The 16,236-nt window shown below is 40.2% G+C and overlaps 1 pseudogene; it reads left to right on the top strand.

The window, feature by feature from the left end:
* The first annotated feature begins 12,296 nt into the window (after positions 1–12,296).
* LOC133718375 (LEAF RUST 10 DISEASE-RESISTANCE LOCUS RECEPTOR-LIKE PROTEIN KINASE-like 2.2) lies at positions 12,297–15,247 on the top strand (annotated as a pseudogene).
* Positions 15,248–16,236: the final 989 nt, after the last annotated feature.

Genomic DNA, 16,236 nt, shown 5'->3' with positions numbered 1-16,236 from the left:
AAAGTTATCCCCCAGCAGTACATTGGCAGACAAACTAGAGCTCTAACTGAATCGTAACCAATCACCCGGTCAAAGGCTTGGTATCTCGATATTCTTGCACTGAGGTTATCACTGAAACCTCCGGACCTCAGGCCTTTCGGCCCTCAGAACAAAACATTTAAAAAGGTCTCACTCGACCCAAAAATGTTACACCAATCTCTATAAAAAATTCTCTTGGTACGAAGACCAAAACATTTAAAGAGGTCCCACTTGACCCAAAATGTTTCACCACAACTCCAAGTACCTTTCAAAATAATATGAATCAACATTCTCAAAGTATATTGTTTTCCCTCGAAAATCAGGTCACAAAACCATCAATGGACGCCATAACAAAATTGTACTCTTTACAATAATCGGTTTTACAATTAAAACCAAATCAAAACAATAACATTGACTGCCATAAAATATTGTTTTCATAACTCAAATCCAATCTCAAAAACAATATAGAAATCAATTTCATAATATTGTTTTCATACCTTAATACCCAACACAAATTGACACACATAACTCTCATATATGACAAGTCAATAAAACAAATATTTCATTCACAACTCATTTATTTCCTCAGAAAATCAAATCACAAACCATAGCATGATCATAATCACAAAACAAACTATTTTTACCTCACTACACAACCGCATCAAGATATATATCTCACATAAATATATATATATATATATATTAAATTCAGTTTACTCCCCTGAACTTTGGGCCTAAAATCAGATTGGTCCCTCTTTCTGAAAATCGATTACGATGCTCCCTATACTCTCAAATGACATCACGGGAGTCCAAAATTTGAATTTGGCTCAAAACATGACGTCAGTTGCTGAGTTGGAGCCGATATGGGGGCCTACAAGGAGGGCAAAATGGACATTTCTATTTTTTTCTCTCTTTTTCTAATTTTTTCTCTATATATATGCTCTCTCTCTCTCTCTCTCTCTCACTGTGAAGCTGCCATGGAAGCAAATAGAGCTTCCAATCGACCTCTGGGCGTCTGCACCAGTAGCCAATCCCAGATCCAGCTCCATCGCACCCGCTCGGGTCGGGTCATCAACAACTTCCTCACTAGCTCCGAGTCGGACCGGAAAAGACCCAGACCCATCAATTCTTCTAACAGCAACGACGTCGTCTCCATGTCCGCCGCCCCCTTCACCGACATCTTCGTCTTCCAAGAACCCTTCAAGAAATTCCTCTGTCTTCTCTCACTCTCCTCCTCCTCTCTCTCTCCACCGCCGCCTCTCCTTCCACGCCTTCGACGACTCGTCGTTTGCTACCAAACCAGACGAATCGACCGAAAACGACAGCGTTTCGGCCCCCGAGGCTAAAATCGATGCCGAGAATGCAAAGCTACGACGGACAAGGACTATTCGAGAGGCAAGTTTCAGTTTCAGGAGGCGAGCCTCTAGAAGAGCTTCGTCGTTAAGCTTCGGATGCTCTTTGCTTATCCTTGGGAGCAGGTCAAGAAGGGAAGTGTCTTGACCATGACATTGCGCGGCGAGGTTTTAATCCATTCTCACATTTTGCGTTTGATTTTGTGTATTTACAATGTTCGATGTTGAATTTGAAAGAGTTGTGGTTTTTGGTTTTCCAGATAACTGATCAGTTAAAGAGTCGATTCTCTAGTGGATTATCGCTACCTCAAATTTGTGAGAATTTTGTGAAAGCAACATATGATCCTCGAATTGCTGGTGCGTATCTTCAAATTGAGAGCTTGAACTGTGGTTGGGGTACAGTGGAAGAAATTCGGAGGCATATATTGAGCTTCCAGAAATCAGGTACTGACTAAATGTTGCGAATTGTGATTATGTGTTTATGTGTTTTGAACTTCAATTTGTGTTTGAAGATGTGCATTTGAGCTTATATGGATTGTTACAAGTAAGTTTGTTGTGGCATATGCACCTGCGTGTCGGTGGGTTTGTAATGCTGCTAGGCAGGTGATCACTCTGTGACATTTGCTTTTCTTTGTAATATGATATCCATGTTGTGTTTAGATGTGGAAATTGAGTGATACAGTTATGGGAATTGATAAGACTTCTTTGAGGATGGTTGGTTTTTGATGGGTTCGGAAGAAGAAGGAGGAGGAGGAGGAGGAAATGGAATTGGAGGTTCGGAAAAAGACGAAGACATCCTTTTTTTTTATAATAATTTTATTGTGAAAATGTCTGTTTTGCCCTTCTTGTGGGTTGAAAAAACTGAAAAGTGGGCCCCATGTCGGCTCCAACTCTGCAGCTGACGTCATGTTTCGAGCCAAATTCAAATTTTGGACTCGGGTGATGTCATTTGAGAGTATAGGGACCATCGTAATCGATTTTCAGAAAGATTGATCAATATGATTTTAGGCCCAAAGTTCAGGGGAGTAAACTGAATTTAATCCTACACACACACACGTAATCATCCACTCAGGAATGCTACTAATACCAACTATAATTCATAATTAGCAAAACCCGTGAAAAATCATTTTTATAATAAAACTTCTTTTTTAACTTACCCATGAACCGTAGACAATCAAAGTTCATATAATTTAAAATAAATATTTATTTCCGAAAACAATTTCACAATTTAACAAATAATTTCGAACAATGAAGTAACTCCGTTCATAAATGAACCTCGTGAGATTTACTCACCTCTAAATCCCGCTACATCTTCTCTCACAGCCGGGATAACACAATCACAACAATCCATCCAAAACAACTTCGTCATATACCTAGTCACATCAAGGTCACATTTTAATACAACTTGAGATACGAAAGCTTCTAAGTTCGAAACATGAGAACTAAAGCCCGAATACTATGTCAACCGAGACGAAGCATTCTCCGAGACTGCCCAAAGTCTCCAGAACACTCCTAGGGTCAGATCGCCGAAACAAAAGGACGATCCAACGGCCGTATCCTCACAGATAGAAAACCGAGATAATCGAAACCACTAAAAACCCTAACATGCTCATACATACGATCTCCAAATGCTACAAATCATATATTAAAATGCTCGTATCGACGAGTAGATGATAACGGAGGAAACAGAAGCACAAAGAGTAGCCAGACACGCCGCTAGGTCAACCTCAAAACTAGGTTGATCCAACCATCCAGAATGTAGATATTGATAACAGGAGAAACTTTCATACCTGGAGCTAAGGCTAATTTGGCCGGGATCGCTGCCGCAGGCCAAAATACATTGTTCACCAAGAATTGAAGCTCCACACTGAAAATCGAGTTGCAAGGCTTGTATGGATGTGATCAGGAGGAGCAGGCCTACAAAACGTGGTAAAAATTGAGCCCAGCCGCCCCTGGAATCGGAAATCCGACAGGGTCTGCCGCCACCGAAACGTTGGGCTTCGATCTGCTACTTCCGATGGAAATCGACGCCGGAGAATGACAGAGGGAAGAATAGGATAGGCCGGCGAGTCGATCTGGACCGGTGGTACCGCCGGAGGTCACCGGACGACAAAGATAAAATCGTGTCTGAAAACAGGGTTCGGATAGGGTCGGCCGCGAAAAAGAGAGAGAATTAGGGTTGAAAAATCAAAATTTCTGATTAATTTCCGGAATTTTCTATTTATAGGAAAATTTCCGAAAATAGAAAAATCTTCCGCTGACCATAACTTTTTCATACGAACTCCAATTTTTGCGTGTCATATGTCCACGAACTAGTATTGACGCGCTCTACAACTTTCCTGAAGGAAGTTTTCAAAGAAACTCAATGAATAAAAAGTCAACCCTTTGACCCCTCGAAAATAAAACGTTTCGAGTAATTATTCGTCTGAAACACTTTCGCTCCACTCTCGTACCATGAAATCGTACTAACGAACACTTTATTAATTCCCAAAAATTTCATGAAATTAAGAACGAATTTCTGGGGTATTACATCAATTCCCTCCTCAGCTCCTCCTTCTTAGCATCATACATGCGAAGAAAGTTTTTCTTTATGACTTTCCTACAAGGGAATTTAAACAGAGGCACAGCAACGCTACAAAAGTAATTAAACCTAAGTTTTTCGATGAAACTAAAGGGAAGTTCATCGACAACAATCATATGAGTAGCAGCTTCAATGCAATTCTCTTGACTCCAATTCACAAAATCTAAACTAACCTGCCCTCTTTTCCCATCACTGGTTAACACTTGTTGCCCAGATTCTACTTAACTCTACCCGGGTACCCTTTACAGACTATCTCTATGTGTTTCCTAAGAGATGAAATACCATTATCATAGGGATTGCATGCCAAATGAGTCGGACAATACTTACATTGAGCTTGTTTGGTATTTCCAACCACCTTCTCAACTCCATTAACAGTCTCGATTAATGGATGATCGACCTTCGTGAAATGATCCCAGACATCTAACATATGCTGGCCTTTCTTTCCTTCTTTTCTTTTCACAAAAGCAAAGCTTCAAGCCTTGCTTGGTTTTGATTTTGGGACAGTTTTCGGGTTGTTGTTTACAACAACTATTTCATTGCAAGAAAATTATGGCTCAGATTGTTCGGAATTAGAAGCAGCATACCGACTAGACCCGAATTGTTCAACACCAGAAGTTTGGGGCATGATGAAATCGAGTTTGGGAGTGAAAAAGAATCAAGATTTCAATCTGATATAAGACCGGATTAAATGATTTGAATCGATTAATTGAATTTGGGGGCTAGTATTTCTGTTGAATTGGGGAAGAACACATGAGAGGAACCGTGTTTGATCGAGTTTGGGAATGAATTTTGGGGTCTGATATGTTTAGGGTTTAAGACTTATGCAAGATTTGGGGCACATGTGTTTTCTACTGAGTATATAGGTTCTTAGGGGTGAAAAACTCCAAAAATGGGGACCAAACAGATAGCAGCTTTCTTGGGTCAGTTTATGTCAAAAACCGAAAATCTAAGTTCAAGAACTGGGCCGAACCACATTAAACCGACCACTTCGGGTCGGTTCCTCGGGTTTTCGGGTCAAAAATCCCAGCCCCACCACAAAGACGGAAAGGGCTTTCGTGACTCCACCGCGAAGGTAGTAGTCACATCGCCTTGAAAGGCAGAACGAAATGTTAGCATGGTTATATGATTACAACAAGTATGGCATAGGAAATTCATATGAAAAATTGAAAATCAGTAAAGATTCCCCAAAATCTCATAAATAAGGCACGAGTACGGTTCCCAATCGTACTCGAAAATATATCATAAGTAGAGATCATGCTCATAAACATTATAACAAAAGTGATTAACAAAGACAATACGATTTCCAAAATCGGTAATTAATAAAATGCAAGATCTAAGAAATTCATAATTCAAATAATGTTCACGTTTCGGAAAATTTATCAAAAAGCTCAATATCAAAAACAAATCGTAAAGCAAATCCATTCCTGAAAGCCAAATCAATAAACCAAACTCAAATTTTATATTCCGAAACCAAGATCATGTTCTCAAATAAATAAAACGATTATTGCATGCATATTATTTAAAAATAAAGTGTCCACTCACAGTATAAAGCTACCGTGGCTAAGCATAGGGATCCTCGTCGAGCGATTGGTCGGTACGTCATCCTGTACAAAATTATAATTCGTAAACAATAATTTGAAAATTAAATACGATTCTAAAACGGAACCCAAAAACCCCTTCACCCAACTAATTCATCGAACATCCGAAATCACATCAGATTCAACCCAAACTGCAAGGGTTATACCAACTTAAATAATTTACCATCTTAATGAAAAATGAAGACGATCTAACGGTCAGATTTCCTCGAATCATAACCTAAAAATCCCAAACTTTGGAAATTTCGGTCGATCCCAAAAGTTCACCAATCACCACAAAAATCATATCAACACCTTTACATCGCCAAGCTTAATCAAATGAGCTAAGGTAGAAGGCCAGAAACGGCCCCACACGTCGCCATCTTCGACCTTGAATTGGGTCGTAACACCGGTGCCAAAATGTTCACTACAACATCCCCAACAACTTTTACAACAACTACAAAGTTGATTTTAAGTCTAGACGCCAAAATTTCCTTGAAAGCAGTGGAAAAACCCTAAAACTTCAAGCTTTTGATTCTTGCTTCTCGCTTCAAATTGCTTCAAGCTGTTTGGAGGTTTTGTTAAACGTCTGGAGATCTTTAAAGCCCAAGTAATTTCGTCACTGAAGGTGGCCAGAATCACGAGTTCTGACCGAGTCGACCCGTGCGAGCTTCTGAACGGAAAATGTCTTCAATTCGTCTTTCTGAGCACGAATTGATGCAAGATGAGGCCGGAATCTGGTAGAACGAGATGAGGCACGATGCATGGCGCCGATGTGGTTGCCTAGGGTGGCCCACGGCAGAGAATCCATCGGGTCAAGATTTTTGGTCGGGCCGAATAGCCATGTCAGCGAGAGAGAAACTGAATACGGTAATTGGGGTAATTTTCTGAAAACATAAACTTACCATAGTAAATTTTTTGGAACAGTAACTTTAGTTTTCTGACCATAACTTTAGCATACAAACTCCGATTTGAGTGTGCCACATGTCCACGAACTCCATCTGATGTCCTCTACAACTTTCGTGAAGAAAATTTTCTATAATGACGAACGAAATAAAAAGTCAACTTTTTGGTCCACTAAAAGTTCAAAATAGAAGTACAAAATAACAATAGTTATTGTTTACCGTCCAAATGACTAGTAAAACTGGTAAATCGAGGTACGAGATGTGACAATGCAATTCAGCAAGTGATACAATAATGACTTGCGCATAGGGACGTCAGAAAACGCACATAAAGCACACTATACTAGCACACCCATACTACTCAGCACACCCACCTTTTTTTGGTTAAGCACAAAAAGAAGAAACTAAGTAGCTCCAAGAACGACTAAAAGTAACCAAAAAACTACTAGTATTTTGTCGATTTTTCCCACTCACAAAAAGAAAACAGACTTGACATTCTTTAGTCAAAAAAAAATGCAGGCCCAAATATAAAGAAAAAAATAAAAAATAAAAATTGAGACTAAAAACACCCAAGAAAGGCCCAGAACCCTCAACCCAACAAAACCCTAGCAAGAATGATGTTATTTGTCCAAGCATGACATAGATCTTCATTATGTCCTTAAGGAACCTGAATTTAGATGTTGCTAGGTATACAAGTGGAACCTAAGCAGACCACGACTCGTGTTCTGAGGCAATTCAGCGCCGATCTTCGGTGGCTGTGCGTGGCGGTGTTTCCGACCGAGATCAATGATGAGTCTGCGGGTTCTAGCTTGGAACTGCAGAGGGATCGTGGGAGGTTGTCGTCGACGTGCTTTGGTAGATCTCATCAGGAAAGAAAAACCTAGGGTTTTGTTTCTGTCAGAGACTCTATGTTCTCAGGGCCAACTTGAGACACTACGCATACGGACTGGGTTTGATAACTGTTTGGGCAAAGAAGACAGTGATGAATCGCCAGGGGTGGCACTCCTCTGGATGAATGATGTTCCATTGCATATACGCACTTATTCAGCCCGACATGTGGACGTATCCATCGGTCTTGCGGGTTCACCAGAAGAATGGAGATTGACGGGCATATATGGGTATTCTCAAACAGGGGATCGTAGTCGAACTTGGGAGTTGATGAGGCAGCTGGCTGCTTTGTCTTCTCTACCTTGGGTCCTTATTGGAGATTTTAATGAAATCTTGTCCATGGAGGAGAAGACTGGGGGGGCAATTCGTAGATGGGCACAGATGCAGGCGTTTCGGGCGGCCATTGTGGACTGTTCGCTGCTTGATCTGGGGTTTTCTGGTAGCCCTTTCACTTGGTCTGATCATCAGACCAAAGAACGTCTTGATCGAGCTTTATGGTCGGCGGAGATGAGAGAGTTGTTTCCTGCTTCCTCCTTAACACACTTGCCCCCAAGCACGTCGGATCATAGTCCGTTATTGTTGCAGGTTTGTTCCACTCCTCAACCTCGACAGCACCATCGCCGTCGATTTCGATTTGAGCAGTTTTGGGCGACACATCCTGAATGTGAAGGTGTAGTACAACGGGGCTGGTCAGCTGCGAGCCAAGGGGACCCGACTAGTCAAATTGCAATGAAAATTAAGCAAACTGGCTGAGCATTGCAGGCTTGGCAGCAGCCTACTTTCATGTTTAGGAAAGCCGAGATGAGAGCAGTTCGTATTCGTTTGGATGAGCTGTTGGGCATGCCGTTTGATCCTTCCCATGAGGGCGAGAAACAAAGATTGAATGCCAGATTTCAGGAGTTGCTCACTCAGGAGGAGACGTTCTGGATTCAACGTTCCAAAGCGTTGTGGCTAAAAGCAGGAGACCGAAACACTGCTTTCTTTCACCGGAAGGCGTCTAATAGACGAGCGCGTAATTCCATTAAGGGCTTATTTAGTTCTGAGGGGAGGTGGGTGTCTGATTTGAAGGAGATTGAGCAGGTTGTTACGGGGTACTACAAGGACTTGTTCAGGTCTGAAGGAGTGCATGGCACCGCGTTGGATATTATTTTGAATACTGTGCAATCTCGTGTCACATTGGAGATGAATCGGGATTTATTGACTCCTTATTCGGATGAGGAAGTGAAGATAGCTCTTTTTCAAATGCATCCATCAAAAGCCCCGGGACCGGATGGTATGTCCCCATTTTTCTTTCAGAAGTATTGGCATGTGGTAGGTCCTGATGTGTGTACGGCGGTGAAGTCTTTCCTCTCTTCAGGGATTTTACCCACTGAGATGAATTTCACACACGTGACCCTAATTCCCAAGGTCTCGGAACCGAAACAAATGACAGATTTGCGTCCTATTGCATTATGTAATGTGTTATATAGGATATGCTCAAAAGTGTTGGCTAACCGCTTGAAGAAAATACTACCAGATGTTGTATCTCCGCTGCAAAGTGCTTTTGTCCCCGGGAGGTTGATCTCTGATAACACTTTGATAGCGACTGAGGTGGCACATTTCTTGCATACTAATCGAAGTGGGGAGGATGCCCATTTTTCTCTTAAACTGGACATTAGTAAAGCTTATGACAGACTGGAGTGGGGTTTTATCCGAAGCATCTTGTTGAAGCTAGGGTTTGCAGCTGCATGGGTGGAGTTAGTGATGACTAGTGTGACTACAGTCAGTTACTCATTCCGGGTGAATGGGGAGGTTTGTGGATATGTCAAACCGACTCGAGGAGTTCGACAGGGAGATCCGTTATCTCCCTATTTGTTTATTTTGTGTGCAGAAGGTTTGTCATCTCTCATTCAACATTTTGTACAGCAACGATGGGTCAAAGGTATGAGACTTACTCCCACGGCACCAGTGTTACATCATTTATTATTTGCTGATGATAGCCTTGTGTTTGGCTCTGCTACTGAGGACGAGTGTCAACAGTTTCGGAACATTTTGTACACGTATGAAATTGCTTCCGGGCAACGAATAAATTTACACAAAAGTAGTGTGGCTTTCAGTCGACATCTGGATATGGACAGGCAGCTGGAGTTAGCGAGCATTCTAGGGGTTCAGAGGGACGTTGATAAGCATGACCGCTATCTGGGTCTCCCTACGCATGTTGGGAGAAGTAAAACTGCAGCTTTTGGTTACTTAAAGGAGAAATTGACGAAGAAGTTAATTAGTTGGCGTGCAAAATTGTTAAGTGGAGCAGGAAAAGAGATCCTGATTAAGGCGGTGGCTCAAACAGTTCCTAATTATGTGATGAACTGTTATATGTTACCAATGGGATTGTGTGATGATCTCCAACAATTATGTGCGGGTTTCTGGTGGGGTGATACTGAGGAAAAAAGTAAAATTCATTGGCGTTCGTGGGAAAGGCTTTGCATTCTTAAACATGAGGGTGGAATGGGATTCAAAAATTTGCATTGGTTTAACATCGCTATGCTGGCTAAACAGGGTTGGCGGATATTGCAGAATCCAGGTTCGTTGATTTCTCAGCTGTATAAATCTATTTATTTTCCTGAGAGTGATTTCTTACATGCTCAAATGGGTCTGAGGCCATCGTTCTCTTGGCGGAGTATTTTGGAAGCTCGGGATGTGTTAAAACAAGGACTTCGGTGGAGGGTTGGTGATGGAACGCAGATAGAGATCTGGAGGGATAGGTGGATTCCGGACACGTTTCCCAGGTGCCCTTCGTCTCCTCCGCCACGGGAAGCACCGAAATTTGTTGCTGAGCTTATTGATCCTATCTTGCATTGTTGGGATAAGGCTAAGTTGGAAGAATATTTTTCACCGGCAGATGTGGATCTCATTCTCTCTATCCCTTTGGGCCGTAGGGGTGTTCAAGATCGCTTAATATGGCACTTCCATAAGCAGGGATTTTTTACCACCAATAGTGCATACTTTGTAGCACAAGATGTGGCACTTGGGAATGTCCTTGCTCCACCTCTACCTCCTGATTCGTTCCGACCTTTATGGAAGGCTATTTGGGGTGCTAAGGTTCCGGGTAAAGTGGCGTTACATGCTTGGAGATGTTGCTCTGTTGTCTTGCCGACGAGAACTGCTTTGTGCCAGAAAGGATATAGGGGAGATATGGGGTGCTTGCTATGTCCGAATCCTATCGAGACTACAGAGCACCTTTTTGTCCAGTGCCCATATGCACAGGCATTATGGGGAGCTGCCAATTTAAATGTTGCTTTGCATGGCAATACTTCTATGAAAGAATGGTTATTAAGCTTGGCGGTAACACAGTCAAAAGAGGAATTTGCTAAAAGTCTTGTGGTAATATGGTCCATCTGGAAGAATAGGAATTTACAACTCTGGGAGGGCAAGCAACAGCGTCCATCGGAGGCTGCCAATCTGCCATGATTAGTCTGGGGTGGCTGGCAGAGTATGGGAAAGCTACTACGGAGGATAAGCAAAGGTGGTCTACACCAGGGTGGCTGGCAGAGTTCCAGACCGGCACAAAGGTGGTCTACACCAGGGTCGGGGTGGATTAAATGTAATGTTGATGGGGCTTATCTGGCAGCGACGCGAGGAGCAGCGTCAGGAGTGGTGCTTAGGAATGAGGATGGGCACTTCCTGGCAGCTGCCTCGAAACTTTTAAGGCAGATCACATCTCCGTTTCATGCGAAACTGTCGGCCTTAGTGGAAGGGTTGAAATTGGCTGAGACTTTGCAGTATGGAAAGGTTACCTTTGAGTCAGACTACTTGCTGTTGATACAGGCTATTGGTAACCAAACAGAGGATCTTTCTAGCCTGGGTATATTGGTGGAAGAGGTTAGGGATTTTCTTCGTCGAAAACCGGACTTCAAAGTGAACTATGTACCTCGGGAAGTTAACACAGTAGCTCATAGACTTGCAAAGCATGCTTTGACTTCATTAGAAGGTCAAGTTTGGTTTGTTATTGCTCCCGGATTTATAAGGGATGTCATTCTAAGTGATTGTAATCACTATTGAATTTAATGAAATCCTTTTTCAAAAAAAAAAAAAAAAGTGGAACCTAATTCAAGGGGGAATGTTATGAACTCTTAAATCTACAAGAAGACGCTACACAACATATATCTAACCTAACAGTAGTGTATTAAATTACGCACTAAAATTTATTTTATAACAGAGCTGATTTTTCTTTAAATAATTAGTTCTAGCGTCAGTGTGTTCGGCTGGCCTTTCTGGTCTCTCCGATAACCCTCTATTCTCCGATAACCCTCCCAAGTTAAGGCAGAGGATGTCCAAGGCAAAACCATAGACGACCAAAGCTATACATTGAACGACCTTGGCTAGACTTCAAATCTCATATAAAAAAAAAAAGGCAGCTCACTTCAAGACAACAACTCCACCACTTTACACGTCGAATTCAACGATTTCTGGTTGACTTGGTTGATGCCAAATTTTGCATCAACACATCCAAATAGAGTTAAGAATACAAGTTCACACATAACGTCCAATCTCCAAACTGAGGCTTTCCTTTTCATTACATTTTCTCTTTTTTTACCATTTTTTTCAAATGTCTATTCATACTCTTCCTTTTCCCGTATATTCAGCCAATACCATGAAACTAATCTGCCTGATCCTTCTTCCTTGGCCCGCGGTGAAAGAGAAAGCAAAGACTTTCTTGCTGAAACCATTGTTTGTTTAATTTAAATCACTTGACCGATCGAGCAGCAGGCCGGGTGTTCAAGGAAATTGTAAGCAAGTTTCCATGAAAAACTTATATTGATTGACCCTTTATCATTATAAACTACGAATTTCTAAACCATGAATTGGTTCGAAGACTCTAAGCCTAGTCTTGCACCCCAAGCCAAGAACTCGCACCATTAAGGACGCAAAAATGAGTGGCATGCACTTAGAGAACATATATTTATATATCCTTGCACGTTCACCTACCATGAACCAATTGGTTCATTTCTTATAATTTCCATTTTCTTGAACGTTCATCTACCATCTGCAAAAACAAAATATGGAAACTACGAGCTCGCAAGATGACTTCAATAAGAGTGCCAATTCTGCAATCAACGGGGCCGTTGCTGCTTCTGTTAGTAAGTTCTTATGTTATTTACTTATTTTAAAATATTTTTTAAAAAAAAATCAATAAATAATTGACAATAACATCTCCAACAGTGATAGCTATCATCATAGCTAAAAGTAGCTAAAACTGGAATAGAACTAGTTAAATATTAAGTTATGCTCCAGCAGAATACCTAAATCTCAAGTTAAATTTAGAGCATCTTCAACAGTGTAGGTAACTTCATAGCTAAAAATAGAATATGCTCTCATCTCCAACAGTAGGAATTATTTTGTAGTTAAATATAGCTAAAATTGTGAAATATAGCTATTGATTTAAGAATGTTGCTCCAGCAGTAGTAGCTATTTATAAATAATCTATTATATTTTATCAAATTATAAACTGACATGTGGACAAAAGAGGAGAGATGAATATAACTTTTGCTTTAGCTATGCATGATTCTCTAGCTAAATATAGCTAGCCAATTTAGCTAAAGCTAAAGTTAACTTAGCAATATCTAGTCTGTTGGAGTTGAATTTTGCTTTAAAAATAGTTATATATAGCTAAAATTTGAATTTAACTATTCTGTTGAGTAGGAATTATTTTGTAGTTAAATATAGCTAAAATTGTGAAATATAGCTATTGATTTAACAATGTTGCTCCAGCAGTAGTAGCTATTTATAAATAATATATTATATTTTATCCAATCATAAACTGACATGTGGACAAAAGAGGAGAGAAGAATATAACTTTTGCTTTAGCTATGCATGATTCTCTAGCTAAATATAGCTAGCCAATTTAGCTAAAGCTAAATTTAACTTAGCAATAGCTAGTCTGTTGGAGTTGAATTTTGCTTTAAAAATAGTTATATATAGCTAAAACTTGAATTTAACTAGTCTGTTGGAGATGCTCTAAGTAGTTTACTTATTGAGTTCTGCTCCAGCAGACTACCTAAATATAAAGTTAAATTTAAGTTTTAGTTAAATTCTCTCTCGTCTCTAGCTAAATATAGATAGGGTTTTTAGTTAAAATTAAATTTTGTTTTTGTTTAGCTAATCTATTGGAGATCAAACTTAGCCTAAATTGAGTTAAATTTAAAAAAAAAAAAATTTGAAATAACTATTCTGTTGGAGATGTTCTAGTTTTAGTTAAATTCTCTCTCCTCTCTAGTTAAATATAGCTAGGTTTTTTTAGCTAAAATAAAATTTAGCTTTTGTTTAGCTAGTCTGCTGGAGATTAAACTTAGCCTAAAATTAGTTAAATTTCAATTTTTTTTTTTGAAATAAGTATTCTGTTGTAGATGTCCTTAGTCCTTGAGTTGAACTAATGACATATTTGCAATAGAAGTATCTTACATTTCTCAAAAGAAGAATGTTTTGCTGCATTTTGTTTTCATTTTCAATTATTTTACGAAACTGGAGTACTGGACTTTGTTACTACATCATATCTGATAAATTCTTTTTCCATTTCTCACTTTCTTTTTCTTTTTTGCTGTTTTAGTTTCTACTGTGGTGCTGATCATTGCTGTTACAGCCATTATATGTGCCATTATTAACTGCGTGAAAAAGTCTGGAAATTCTATTCCAATTTCTGCCAAGATAACGAGTAGTAACAATACCGACAACGATTCCAACAACAAAGTAGCAGTGGACTTGAGACGTGATCAATTTCCAGTAGCTTTTGATTCCCAGGCTGAGTTTCCGACAATCAAAGGGTTTCTAAGCAACATGGCAAGAGAGAAGCCTATAACCTACTCAGCAAAGCAAATTGCAGAATTCACACATAACTATAGCTACTCTAATATATTAGGTTCAGGTGGTTTTGGAGTAGTATATAAAGGGCTTCTCGAAAATGGAGTACAAGTGGCTGTCAAGGTCCTTACGAACAACAATAGGGCTAAGATAGTTGAAGAGCAGTTTATGGCAGAAGTTGGAGCCTTGGGGAAGAACTTACCATGTCAATTTGGTTAGACTCTATGGCTTCTGCTTCGCCCCCGAAATGAAAGCCCTTGTCTATGAGTACATGGAGAATGGTTCTCTTGACAAGTTATTGTTCAGTGACAATGGAGAAATAGATTTAGGGAAGCTTCATGTTATTGCAGTCCAAACTGCAAAAGGGTTGGCTTATTTGCATGAGGAGTGTGAACAAAAGATCATTCACTATGATATTAAGCCCGAAAATGTGCTTCTGGATGAGAACTTGAATCCCAAGGTTGCGGATTTTGGACTCGCCAGGCTTTGCAATAGAGGGAGTAGTCGAATGCTCCTAACCAATTTCAGAGGGACAGCCGGATATGCAGCCCCAGAGATGTGGAAGCCTTATCCTGTGACTCACAAATGTGATGTTTACAGTTTTGGTATTCTTCTCTTTGAGATTGTTGGAAGAAGAAGACACTGCGACGATAATGTGAGCGAGTCCCGAGACTGGCTACCTAAGTGGACATGGAACATGTTTGAGAAAAATAACTTGGCAGCACTATTATTGCGCTGTGGGATCGAAGAGAGAGACAGGGGAAAAGCAGAGAGGATGTTAATGATAACTCTGTGGTGCATTCAGCATTCACCAGAAGCAAGACCTCTCATGAGCAATGTAGTGCAAATGTTGGAGGGGCATAAAGAAATTACTCCACCTCCTAGCCCCTTTGAACATTTGCAATCTCCACAACTGAATTTCAGTCAAAATAGTGGAACAGATGACGACACTAGTACTTCGGCATCAGCCACAATGATTGATCCCCACCCTAGTGTTGCGCATGAAATTGAGCTTGTTGTTGTCCAATAGGATAAAATCAAGATTGTTGTATGTCCAATAGTCAAAAGTTCATATATTTTCTATTGGTTTCTCTTACTTAAATTGGTTCCAGTACTGTTGCAGAATGCAATTTATTTAGATATGTAAGATTTCATTTGTAAGATGTATATCGTTATTGTTATGTACGTACATCGTAAGAGGACTGCCACTAAACCTACTCAACTTCTGCTAGATTACCACATCAGAGTTTTTAGTATGCTTTATTCATCTGCAATAGGATTTTGGATGGGGTTTAAGGAGGTAAACTCAAGATTGCAATAAAAATAAAAATAAAAAAAGTAATAAATCCTTGTTACGCTAGGATAAGTCAACTATACAGCATAATAGTCTAGACTCGTACTAGATTCCTCTTCAATTTGGTGCATAGATATTGTCAATTTCTAACTTGTTGAGTGAGAGAATACCCTGCTGGACGTGTCTTTGTAAGTAGATATACTAGTTGATCCTCCTTCTTCACAAAGGCAAAGCAACTAATCTTAATTGGCAATATCGATCCTCCGCTTAGTAGCCAACACTCATTCCAACTTTCAAGCAACTCATTCCAACTAATCTTAAGTGATTGAAAGAATTTGCAGGAATATGATTAAATTCCCTGTAAAGTGACTAGGTTTTGACTTAAGAATGAGAGAAATGGAGGGAAATTGGTAAGATTTCCTCCAATTGCCTATGTTACAGAGGGAACTACGAATGTTACACGTGAGGGTAACAACGTCATTTCTCCTGATAAATAACACATGTGTGATTCACATGCTCTTTTTTGGAGGAATAGTGACCGAAAGTGGCTTTAAGTACTAGGGAAAAAAATATAAACACTACCTGAGATAAGGCCCATTCTAAATTTTTATACCCAAGTTTTCGAAACTATCACAATGGTACCCAAAATAGCCAGCCCGACACAATATTCATACCTGCCGTCCATGACGACGTTAACCCGCATGCTACGCGCCAAAATTAGATGGGTATTTGGGTAATTTTCTTACCCAGCCCTTGTCTGTCTCCTCCATCGAAGCAGAGTCCCTTTTCTTTC

This window comes from Rosa rugosa, chromosome 6, assembly GCF_958449725.1.
Source record: "Rosa rugosa chromosome 6, drRosRugo1.1, whole genome shotgun sequence".
NCBI lineage: Eukaryota > Viridiplantae > Streptophyta > Magnoliopsida > Rosales > Rosaceae > Rosa > Rosa rugosa.
Note: the sequence above shows the minus strand (reverse complement) of the source record. Positions and strands in the feature narration are given on the sequence as shown.